General features: G+C 40.7%; 1 protein-coding gene across 1 annotated transcript in view; it reads left to right on the top strand.

The window, feature by feature from the left end:
• Positions 1-12,440, top strand: part of MACO1 (macoilin 1) — a 56,374-nt gene that overhangs the window by 30,828 nt on the left and 13,106 nt on the right. The gene's annotated exons all lie outside the window — the stretch shown is intronic.

Below are 12,440 nucleotides of genomic sequence, written 5' to 3'. Positions count from 1 at the left end.
GAAAATTTAGGATTGGGGATGTAACCATCAATTTACCCTGAGGAAAGGCCACCAGTGACTCGTTTGAAGGCCTTGAGGTGCTGGGGTGTGGGCATGGCCATGGTGGTAAGTTCTGAGGGTGAGGGTGGGGGTGGGGTTTCTTCAGGGGAAAGTGGAAATCTGGGGTATGTTTTCATATATTGAAAGTCACTCTATTTTCCTCTGTAATTTCATTTGGTTATTTTAAGCACACCAAAATGTTATTACTTATAAGTTAGTTTGTTCATACAGTTCTGCTTATTTGGAGACTTGAGAGCCTTGAGAGAAAAGGAGAAAACGTGTATCGGGATATTTCCAGTAATCACTAAGCAAGTGTGATGGCCCTGACTCAGAGGGGAGGGAGGAGGAGAGGAGGGATAGAGAAGCACTTTAAGACATTTTAACTCATTCACTGACACTGAGGAGTGTTTAACTTACACTCATACCCAGGAACTAACTTATATTACTAGATCTGGGTCTTAGGGAAATATTTTGGGATCATATAGATTAATGACAACATACTTTATAAATAGGCTTTATAATGTTCTGATCCATCGGTGAGTATATTGATTGTGTTTTTAGTAGCTGTGGTATGAGTATTTGTGACTCATTTCTTTCTAGGTTAAGCTGGTAGGTGAGCAAAATGTCACTGGTCTTCATTCCACTTTCTAGCCCATATAAACCTTGTGTTTATGTTTTATGATTTTATGTTTTTCTTAAGGGGGATGAAGATAGCAAAAGCTAACAACAGCCAGCTTTCTTCTTTGACAGGACTTGCTGGTGCCACAGATTGCTCAGGTGGTTTGACTAAGCAGTTCTCAGTCTTTGTACTTCTGAATTTAATCTTGTCTCCAGGCACCAGCATTTGAGATTGTCGTGTAACCTCTGCCTTATAGAAGGTGCCTTAGTGTGGTTTTGCTGTTTGGGGAGAAACAACAGACAGTTTACACTACTTCCTATTTTTCATTTCCCACATTTTAAGATGTCTACACACAATTAAAAATTATATATCCATTGAAAGGAAATGGCCATGTTTTTAGATACTGATTTTTAATAATCAGTGGGTTCAGTATGATTTTGGTGTGAATAGCTGTGCAAAAGAGCAAAGTAAAGAGAATCCAAGAAGCCCGTTTTGTCATCTTAGAGATTGTAGGCACAAAGCGAGGGTAGAATCCAAAATTGAGACCTGACTATGGGAAAGAAACAAGACAGAGCAGTCAATTCCAGAGGAAGAGCCCACGAGCATTCCCTGAGACAGGTACTTGAGGGGGAGGTGGCCTTTTATGGACCTTTCCAGCCCTCTCCCAAGTCCCTAAAGAGTCCTAAGGGGGAAATCACAGTAGTTTAAGTGGGGAAGGTTACAAAGGAGTCTCTTGAAAGGTGGAAACTCATCTTAAAAGAAGGTAATGGAAACACCCCAAGATTGATTGTTAAAGGGGTGGAAATAGCAAAACAGATCATATGGTATGAACCATTAACAAAATATGGTTAGGTATCATTCTTATATACACAGAAAATTATTTGAAATAGTATACACCAAATGGTCAATTGTAGCTGATTATAGGAGATGTTTACTTTCTACATTGTCTATTTCTACATACTTTGAATTTTTACATGGGCTTATTATGCCCATAAAATAATGTAAGCTCGACGAGGGCAGGGACCTCCTTTTTTCTTGTCTGCCACAGTACACAGTGATTGCCACAGGGTAGATGCTCAGTAAATACTGTTGAATGAATATTACCTTTGTGCAGGGAAAATACTAGATGGGGGCAGGGGGAGGAAAGATGCAGTGCAGTGCAACTCAAAGGCTTTTGAAGGTGGAAAACCTAAATATTACATTAGACCAGGCCAAGGACTTGCCATCCAGTGTCAAACTATTTGTTGTTCTTGAGTAAGTTGTTACTGATTTTATTTCTAAAAAATAGAAGGACTTTCCACTCTAAGCCCTTTTCCTTGGTATTTCCCAGGAAGTTTTAAAATTAAGTACTCTGTCAGGACTTTTTTCCAGGCTGTGAGGAGGTTTAAGAATTTCTGGAAGTTACAAGGGCAAGGGGAGAAAACTCCTCCAAGGGACTTTTGAAAAAGCCATTTGCTCTGCCAGCGGGTTGGTTGTTCCTCAGGGCCAAGGAATCTGGGCACAAGCCACATGTCAGCCAAGAACTCAGAGGAAATTCACTTTGCCTTGTCTTATTCATCTTTCCTGATGGGTGTTGCCTTCTCTCTTCGCCCTTAGCTCTAGCCATTCTCTTTGTCTTTGTGGCAGCTGGTTTCCAACCTTCCCTCCAAGGAAATCCCCCTGGTTAGAAAATGCATTGACTGCTTGTATGTCATCTCTGTGACCAGAGAGAAAATGGTATATTTGTTTGTTTTCTTTTGCATTTGAATACATTTTGCTGTATGTCAGGAATAGTTTGTGGAAGAAAATCTGACCTTGGGAGACAGTGATTGGGGCTTTGGGGCTTTACCCTGGCTGCTTTCCCTACGTGTGCTACCTGTCACCTGCGTTGACAACCTGTGCTGCACAGTGACTTGCCTGTCCTCGTGAGTGGTGGCTGCCAAAGTAGGCCTTTCCGCTTCCACAGGTGCATTTGACCATTTATTTGTAACAGTATAATTTCTAGCTGAGAGGTAAAATTTAGTAAAAATACATGACATTTCAGAAAGAATTAGATTAAATATGTTGGATATAGCTGCTACTAAATTTTTTGGAAATGATTAAGTGAAAATAAATTATTTGGAAATTATTAAGTGAAAAAAAGTAGTAGAGCCATATATCTATTTATTAGTAAGTTCAGTGTCTCTGTGGAAACGTGTTTTTGATTTGTATTAGTCTAGCATTGTTTCTGAGCAGATAAACATTGTTGGACCTGATTTATTTTCATTTTCTGCCGTGCTCATAATATTTAAGGTACCTGTAGGTTTTATTTGGTTAGCTTTGTTTATTATATTAATTCATAATATAGTTTGAATTTATTTTAACCATTGCAGTGATTTAAAACTATAATATTCTGAGATATAAATCTGGTAATAGAAGCATGATAATTTTATACTTAAGCAGGCCTATTTTGTGACTTGGAAAGCTAAGCAGCACTTTAGAAGCTAGGCATTAATGACTTTAAGCCAGCAGTTTACTTAATGTCTGCATATCCAGGTGATCAGAAAAGATCATTATCTATGTTGTATCGATAAATTATGAAATAACACAAATTATTTGGTGGGGGGAATCCACATTAGAAACATTTTTATGTTGAGTACTGAGAGTGTATTCTAACAACAGGGATTTCTGATTAGCCAGCTAGAAAGTTTCCTCCCTAGAATTCAGAAGGAACTACTATAAAATGTTGTGTTAAATTCTGGGTCAGTACCCCTGCTGGCACATAAGGAACTGAAATTTCCAGCTAAGGGAATTAGGGGTGGATTCCCTGAAGGGGCGGAACTCCAAGGAAAAGGAGCTGTATTCTTTAAATGTTACTCATGCTATCATTTAGAAACTGGCTATTTGAGTGCTTTGACCGCCAGTGTGGGTATACTTCAGTCTGTGCAAATCTCTCTGGGACCTCTTAGACCTCTTTTCTAGTCAGCTGGGACTCTCAGATTTAAAGCAAGTTTTAGTTTCTTTTTTATGGAAAGAATGACAACTCCTCTCTCTCCTAAGGTACATTTCATCTTTCTTGGTAGAGTGTTGTAACAGATTTGAAACAGAAACACAGTATAATGAACTGGAAAGGACCACTGCCCTTACTGTCCCACTGGCTCTAGAGAGGGTGTTGCAGACTCCGGCACGTACAGGAGCAAGGCAGGGCACAGGCGTGAGCAGGGGGCCGGGGTTGGCATCGTTCGTACTCAGTACTGCACCCGGCACGTGGGAGTTGGGAAGCACCTGCCCTTCCAGACGACCCAGCCAGGTGTTGCTGTGGGGTTGCAGGCCCAGTGTTGCTAAATCTTCTGATATTCAGAGGAGATGCCAAAATAGGTGTCTTTATGTGAAATCTCACAGTTCCACAACATTTATTTTTACATCATGTGGGGGAGAGTGAAACAAAACATGTTCATGGGCTGGATTGGCTCACCAGTCTGTAACCTCTGCATCTGCCCCTTCCTGTTATTGTTGTATTTTGTTCCATCCCCCACTGACCCCACCAGTCAAAAACTGGACTCCTGCAGGAAGGACTTGTAGTTAGGGGCAATCTGGTAATTCCCATGAACTGGTCTGCCATGTATTAATGGGACCTTTTTGCCTTCTCCTGTCCTTGACTTCCATGTGCTCCTGGAAAACATGCACCTGTTGACAGTGCCCCTCCAGAGTCAAAGACTGCCACCTTTTTTCTTGCATCCTCCCACCTGACCGTGAGGCCTTCAGACCACTCAGAAGGAGAGGGGACAGCGTTATGATAAGAAGGGTAGTTTGGGTCTCTGGTGTTCCTCAAACCATACAGTATAGAGGCCTCCTGTGTCTAAGGTAGGTGACTTACTCCACACCAAGGTGTTTTTCTGCCATGTTCTTGGAGCATAAAATACACCGAAACAGGGGACATGGACACAAAATACACTGAAACAGGGGACATGGACACTGGTTATTCACAGATTTCACAGACCAGCCAGTTTAGAATCTGGACCTCCCAGCACCATCCCCTGTAACGTGTGTATGCTGTCAAGGCTGATGTCAGAGCGATGCCTGCTCTCTTCTTTTACAGGGAGCCAGGGCAGAGCAATAAACTGCAGCTCTAGAATCTAGATTTAGGCAAACTGTTGCTTTGATAGGAACTGATGAATGGGAAGTACAGGTAGTTGACGTAGATTTAGGAACTGAGGCGTCTTCTACTTCAGAAAATTAAGTTCCCCTTCCTTGGAGTGACCTAAAAAGTTTAGGAAGTAAAAGAGTTGGGTTTTCCCTAAGGCTTTCAGATTATTCTGAAACTGGCCTGTGACATGGGCAAATCTAAGAGTAACAGTGAATGTTGAAAAGCCATGGAAAGCAAATTAAAACCTTCCTCTTTTAAAATAAGTTTTCTCCCAATCATAAAATGATAATTAAAATGTTAAAAATAAGCTGTTGATTACTTACAACTTTGAAAATAAAGAAGAGGTGGCCCCTATCTTAATGTATATCCTCTCAGTCTTTTTTTCTCTTGCATACATACATATTCTTTTCACAAAATGAAGCTCATACTATGTATAATGTTTTGTAATTGTCTTTTTCACTGACTATATCATGAGCATTCTCCCATGTCATTGAATATTCTTCCTCAGTGGTTTTTTTTTAATTAATTTGTTTATTTGCTTATTTTTTTGGCTGCGTTGGGTCTTTGTTGCTGCACGTGGGCTTTCTCTGGTTGCGGTGAGTGGGGGCTACTCTTTGTTGTGGTGCACGGGCTTCTCATCGCAGTGGCTTCTCATTGTGGAGCGCAGGCTCTAGGCACACAGGCTTCAGTAGTTGTGGCATGCAGGCTCAGTAGTTGTGGCTCGCAGGCTCGGTAATTGTGGTGCATGGGCTTAGTTGCTCCACAGCATGTGGGATCTTCCTGGGCCAGGGCTTGAACCCATGTCCCCTGCATCGGCAGGCGGATTCTTAACCACTGCGCCACCAGGGAAGACCCCAATGGTTTTTTAATGGTGGCATGTCAGTCAGACACATGAATATACAGTTTAGCCACTCTTCTGTTGAATACTTGTGTTCCTACTTTTTTTTTCTTATTATAAATAATGCTGCAACAAACACACTTTTACACAAATCTTTGTGTGTATCTCCAGTGTGGGAGACGGATGATGTATTAACAGATATGAACATTTTAAAGACTTTTTTGATACAAAATATCATATCTGACCACATCCTTTAAGGACCTTATTAAAAATACTAGTTCATGACATCCATAGCTTTATTCTTAAAGGGCTTCAAGAAGTCAGTTTCCTATTCTGTGAATGGCCAGTGAAATCCTCTAGATTTCCTTTCCTGTCTCTGTGTTCCTTAATGAAAATGAATGTGTTTGACAGATTAGGGAGCAGAGACATAAGATACTTTGTATTATGGTTTCACCTAGCAATCAGGTAATCAGGCTGTTGCTTATTTTTGGATACTTGTGCCTGGTAAGCAATTGTAGCAACCACAGTGAGACCTGAGGCAGCTTCATTTCCTTATTTACAAAGTTGTGGTTTATAGGATATACTAGAGCAGCTTCAAGTCAGTGTAGGCCTCACTTAAGATGAGAGACATTCATGTTTTTATGTGAATGACCCATGCTACCCAGCCTGTCAGGGTGAATGACCTGGAAAGGGGGGAAGGGAAGGAGTTGGTGGAGAGGGTAAACAGTATTTCTTCTGGGGACAGAGCTTTGATTTATGAGCTCAGTTTCCTGCATAGACAGCTGTGTGGTCCCTAAACAAGTCTTGTCTTGTATGATTAACATATGCCAGGGGATCTCCTAATGGAATTAGGTACTTAGCGAGATAAAGCAGTTGCTCTTCATTCAGTCTTTTTTTTTTTAACATCTTTATTGGAGTATAATTGCTTTACAATTGTGTGTTAGTTTCTGCTTTATAACAAAGTGAATCAGTTATACATATACATATGTTCCCATATCTCTTCCCTCTTGCATCTCCCTCCCTCCCACCCTCCCTATCCCACCCCTCTAGGTGGTCACAAACCACCTAGCTGATCTCCCTGTGCTATGCGGCTGCTTCCCACTAGCTGTCTATTTTACGTTTGGTAGTGTATATATGTCCATGCCACTCTCTCACTTTGTCACAGCTCATTACCCTTCCCCCTCCCCATATCCTCAAGTCGCTCTAGTAGGTCTGTGTCTTTATTCCCGTCTTCATTCAGTCTTTTCATGTGCACCTGCCTTCCTGATAAGCAAATGCCCCTTTACCCCTGTTTCCTTCAGCCACTATTTAAACTAAAAATCTGGCAGCCTGCTGTAGATAGGTTGTTTCCAGAGCCTCATATATCATAACGCTGACCCTGTTCTAATCTAAGCACTGAGGAAATGGACACAGAGCGAGGGTTAGAGACACGGTCTTGGAAGGGTTGGAAGAAACTTTAGAAATACACTTCCAGCTTCTAATTTTAGAGCACCGCCAGTCCCTGGCTTCAGAGAACTTATAGCCTTTTTAGAAATAAGATATATACACAGGAAAATATTAAAAACCAAAACAAATTTAAAAACAGCACAGGGAAATGGTTTAGTGCCAAACCAGAAACACCAACAGTAAGGGATTTCAGAAGGAGAGGGAAATCAGCACCTCATGGTGGAGAGTTTGGTTTTTGTTTTTATTTTTTAACTGGGTCTCAAATGATGAGACTTGAAAATTGGAGGCCATTCCTTCAGGAGGGAGGGGTGGTATAATTAAAGGCAGAAGATGTCTGGAATCAAGGAGTGGGTCGTTTTGGCTGATATGATGGGTTTGTGAAAAAAACTCATCTTTCATTCACTTGGCTATATCTTTTGAAGTGGACTTTCTGAAGCCCCTTTTCTTACATAGTAAGCAGCACTCTTAAGTTCTGTGTTGTCGTGCAAGGCCTACAGTATCTCTGTCACAGCTTCTTAGAGCTCAGAGATAACCAGCAGAGCCAAGGTTCCTTATCTTCCTGACGGCCTCATGGGGTCAAGCTGGCAACCCATAGAAATATACACTTAGGTCGTTTTCTTGAATGGGTATGGAGTTAGCCGTAGGTGAAGTCCTGGCTGAGAAAAGGTCTCCCTCTTTTTTGCAGGACTTGCTTCCTGGGGCAATTTCCTGCCCCACAGTCTTAAAGTTCTGTATTCTCAGTCAGGCCTCATAAAGCCTCAGGCTTTATAAAAACATGAAGGTACTGGCTCTACACGTTGGAGACTTTTAAACTTTCAATGAAGTCATAGCACTGTGGCTGTAATTCAAGTAATTCACAAAGATAAGGATTACAAACACTTAGACATAAATATCTCCCTACCTTTTCAGATGCTTGACAATACCTCTTTCAACTAAAAGCTGACACTTGAATACTGTACTTTGTTTTACTACCAGGTGTGCTTCAAGATGCTCAAAGATATTTTTCCTACTTAGCTTGCCTTGAAAGACTCAGGTTTGAGCTTCATTCTTTTGGTCAGCTAGGAAATTACCCCTTTTTAAAATGTAACTTTTTCCCTTAAAATTAAATAATTATCAACCATTTACATTATAGCTTACCTTAGTTGGGTGGAATGAGGGAGGAGATGAGGTAGAGTTGAGGTTTGGAGTGGGTAAGAGCGTTCCGCAACTTGGCAGTTTTGCTCTGAAGTCAGCTGGGCCAGCGAGTGGAGCCCTGAGGAAGGGCTGCTCCAGGGGCCCCACCTCTTGCTTGTGAGTTAGGTGCTCTGCTGGAGTTCAGAGGTAGCTTACAAGTTTAGAAGTTGATTTAAAATTTTATCAGTAAAGTGGAGTAAAGTAGCTCAGAAAGTTGCCTGGACCTATCAGGTAACATTCTGAGTTGATTAGACCCCTGGCTTGTCTGATTGGGCCGAATAGACATATTTATTGGACACATAGACTCCAGCTTTGCTGTGGGCCCTTGTCTGTATCCCAAGTGTTAGCACTACTGGGCAGCCTTCGTAAGGGTGACTAGCGCCTTGGGAGTTGGGCGAGGGGGGAGTACATTTATTTCCTGCTGAAGCCTTACCAAAGTTTGGTTAAGATCTGTCTGACCCATTATTTCTCTTTTTTGGATGAGTTTATAGTTCTGCTGGAGGAAAGTTCTCTTTTATCCCTTAATCTTCTATTGTGTAGGGAGGAGAGTAGGATTTAGCTCTGATAAATGTGTTTGAGCTTGGAGATGAAATTTTTTCCTGCTTTCTTTTGATTCCTATTTACTGAAATTAGTTTTAAGGGTTATAAACTATTACTTCTGCCTCATTTTCTTCCTGACCATGTGCTTCAAATTTAGGTTGCAGCTATCGACATTTTAGTAAAATCCCATGAATACATTTGAAGATTTTGCATTAACCTCTTACCACCCTTTAATCAGTACTTCTTGGTGTTCACAGCAATAAATTATATATGTGCATTTTACCTGGTAAGTATTGACCTTCAGCACAAAAGGGTTAAGTTTACCATTATGACAAGTAGTAGTTATCTGTCTAATAAATGCCCCTGGCACTTGACTGGCTTGATTCAGTTCAACTTACTAATTCACGTAATTCTTTAAAAACTCATGTATACATTATTTTATTGAGCATATGCAGAGATTGGTGGTACAGTACACCTATGCAGTGTAATATTATGCAGCTATTAAGTTGTTTGTGAAAAGTTTCTAACAGTGTAGAAAGGTACTTAAGATATGTAAACTATACATGTGATACTCTCTCAGCAATATGAAAAATGTTTACATGTGTTAAGAAAGAAAAAGAAAAAGACATACAGAAATGAAGTAAACCAAATGCAAATAGTGGTTCTGTCTGGATGAAAGGATTATGAGTTATTTACATGTTTATTCTTTATCCTTTTCTGTTGTATGCAGTTTTTTATTTTGACTGGGTATCACTTTTGCAATAAAAACATAAATCGAATAAGGGGTTATAAATCATCTTACCACCTACCTCAGTTAAGATTTAAAATATAGTGAACGTTCAACAATAAATTAATGCTTTCTGCAGAGAGACAATGAAAAATTTCCCCTAATAAATTTTAAAAGTTACTGAGAATTTACCATTTAGCACATTAAGTTATCTTACATGTTGTTATGCAGTTTCCTATAGACCAGTGTTTCTTAAACTGAGGAATGCTGTGTTAACTAATGGGTTCGCTGCAACTGTTTGGAAAACAGACATTCAGAGTTTTACAGAACTAATGGCAACAGTTATGAAAATCCTGAAGCATTTTAATTCTGTGCCTTGTGAAACTTAAGTTATTTAATTTTTGAAAATAAGCTTTTTATTGAAGTATAACACATCCACAAAAGTGCTCAAATCTTAAGTGTACAACTTATGAATTTTCAAAAAGTGAACACACCCCTGTAACCATGTCACTTTATTTTTCTTGTATTGTGCTGCTATATGTCTGATAAAATTTTCATAGTTCTACACACAAAAAATATTGTTTAGTGTTCTGCGGCCTTCAGAAGTTACACTGTAGATATTTGTGCACACTTTGCTCTCCTAACTGCACTAACTCCTTGTTTTTTTTACATTTTTCGAGGAACTCTAAAGTTTCATTCAGAAATTGTTATTCTTAGTTCATGGTAGGAAATTTGGCTTTTATAGTTTAAAAACTCTAAAAAAGTAATAACTTCAAAATTCTTGACATCTAGACTTCACAGATTTAATTTTTCTTTCATTCCCAACTGCGGCACATGCTTTGCCCCAGTGGCTGGTTGTGTGGAACTTGATTCCTGGGCCTCTGCATATGATACAGCTTAGGTTGCTAATCTGAAGGAGCAGATCAACAGCCAGTGGTAAGTGTGTCAGGCCTAGAAATCCTAGACCAAGCTGGGAGGAACTTTAGAGATCGTTTGCCTCAGATGGGGAAACTGAGTCCTGAAAGGTTATATGCTTTGTCCAGGGTCGCAGAGCTGGCACCAGAGCTGAGTCGAGAATCCTGATCCTATACCCCACTTCTAAACCATGCTAAGTCCCTAGTCTCTTCTTAAAGCTCATGCTTTTTACTAAAAATGCAATCCTCGGGCTGTGAAACCGACTTCTCAAAAAAGATAAATTACCTAACACATTTTTCAGCCAAACTTCTTAATGGAGGATAACCTGACAGCATCGACCTGTTTTACTTACCCTTGGGTAACTTCGGGTGAATGAGTGGCGGTGTGGGGATGGTATAAATGCCAGTTGGTAATTGTTTAGAGCAGTTCCAGGAGTACATTCAACTGGAATAACCCTGGCAACAGGGAAAGTGTGGCATGATGTCCATTTGTGACGCTTCCCTGGGGAGCGAGCTGTGTCAGGAGACCCGGCAGCTCTTCTGGAACACAAAGTCTCCAGTCTGTGTTCCCAGGCACTGGACAGGGGGACTGGCTACTGGGCCTGGGAGGTAACCATTGATGTTTCATGACTTTTTGGTTTTGAGATTTTGTTTCAATTGGCTAAAGGTAAGACGGGTAAATAAAGCTGCTCTTCGGTTTTCTAAGGAATGCCAGGCAACCGATATATGTATTTAGTAAGTGTTGATCACTGTGATTGATTGATGGGCCCTGGGGATTTAGTGCTTCATAAAACATATCTGTAAGGACCTAGTCTATGGACCTGGCAGTTCCAAGGAGAGATCCCCATTGCCCTCCAGAATTCTTGGTTCTGTTGGTATGTTGGATTAGTGAAATGCACAAGAGTCTTCAGAGCTAACTGACTTTTGCCTACTGTAAGTTTGTAGGAAAAGGTGTCTTCTGAGTCACCTGGCAGTCATCCTTGGCCTGAACTTCAGTGCCATTCTCCATGGTCTAGTCTGCCAGGTCCCTTCTATCCTTTCTCACCCTGTTCCCAGAGTACAAGCCTTCCTCAGAGGCCAGACTGATTGCTCTGCCTCCAAATGCCTGTGGCTGTTGCTACCTTTGAGCTTTTGAGCATGTTTTCCCCTTGTTTAGCATGCCTTCTCCTCCCCTTCTACTTCTCCAGATCCTGCCCAACTTTCGAGGCCCAACTCATTTCCCATCTTCTCTCCTCAGAACTCATGTGACGCTTCTCCCCATGCCATGCTGTGGCTGATAGAGCCACAGTTTGGCCTGCTGGAGAAGAGAGTGTAGTCTAGAGCTAGGCTGCCTGTGTGACCTTGGGCTGGAACCTTTCCTGAATCTAGATTTCTTCATCTGTAAAAATGGGGCTAATAATTGCCAAGGTTATTCGATTTAGCTCATAGTTGTACAGATTAAATGGCGTTCATACCATTAAAACCTATGGAACAGTGCCTGGCATGTAAGTTCTCATTAAATATTAGTTATTCCCTTTAGCATGTTTTTAACCATGGCCTTCCTGTATTATGGTTTAATCATTTTAAATGTCTGTTTATAGACCTCTAGTGAAATTGTAAAGTCCTCTCATGAAGAAGGGGGCTTAACTTTATATTCTTTGTTGACCCTTTTCAGTCCTACATGTGCATATAATATTTCCCCAATACATATCACTTAAAGTGAAACTATTACTGCATTAAAGAAAATAGATGGAACAGGAGTAAGGAATTGAAAAGATAAGCTTCATTTCACAGATTGAGTTTTCTTATGATTCGTAGATCATGTAATTTGTTCCTCTTTTCATTGTTGTTGAGTCTAGTGAGCTCTTCTGTCACAGTCACCACAAGTGTGAACATCCTTTAGCAAGGATGCTAGCAGTTTCAGGAGGCTGTCTCAGACACTGTTTTCTTCTAGGCCCATGGTGGGAGGGAATCTCAGTAGATTCTGATCTATCAGGATATCTCAAAGCATGTGGGTCCTGAGCTGGTTGTTATTAGCATATCTCCCTTGCTGAGGGGCA

This window comes from Kogia breviceps, chromosome 1 (genome assembly GCF_026419965.1).
Source record: "Kogia breviceps isolate mKogBre1 chromosome 1, mKogBre1 haplotype 1, whole genome shotgun sequence".
Classification (NCBI taxonomy): Eukaryota; Metazoa; Chordata; class Mammalia; order Artiodactyla; family Physeteridae; genus Kogia; species Kogia breviceps.
The sequence above is the reverse complement of the archived record's forward strand: the minus strand, read 5'-3'. Positions and strand labels throughout refer to the sequence as shown.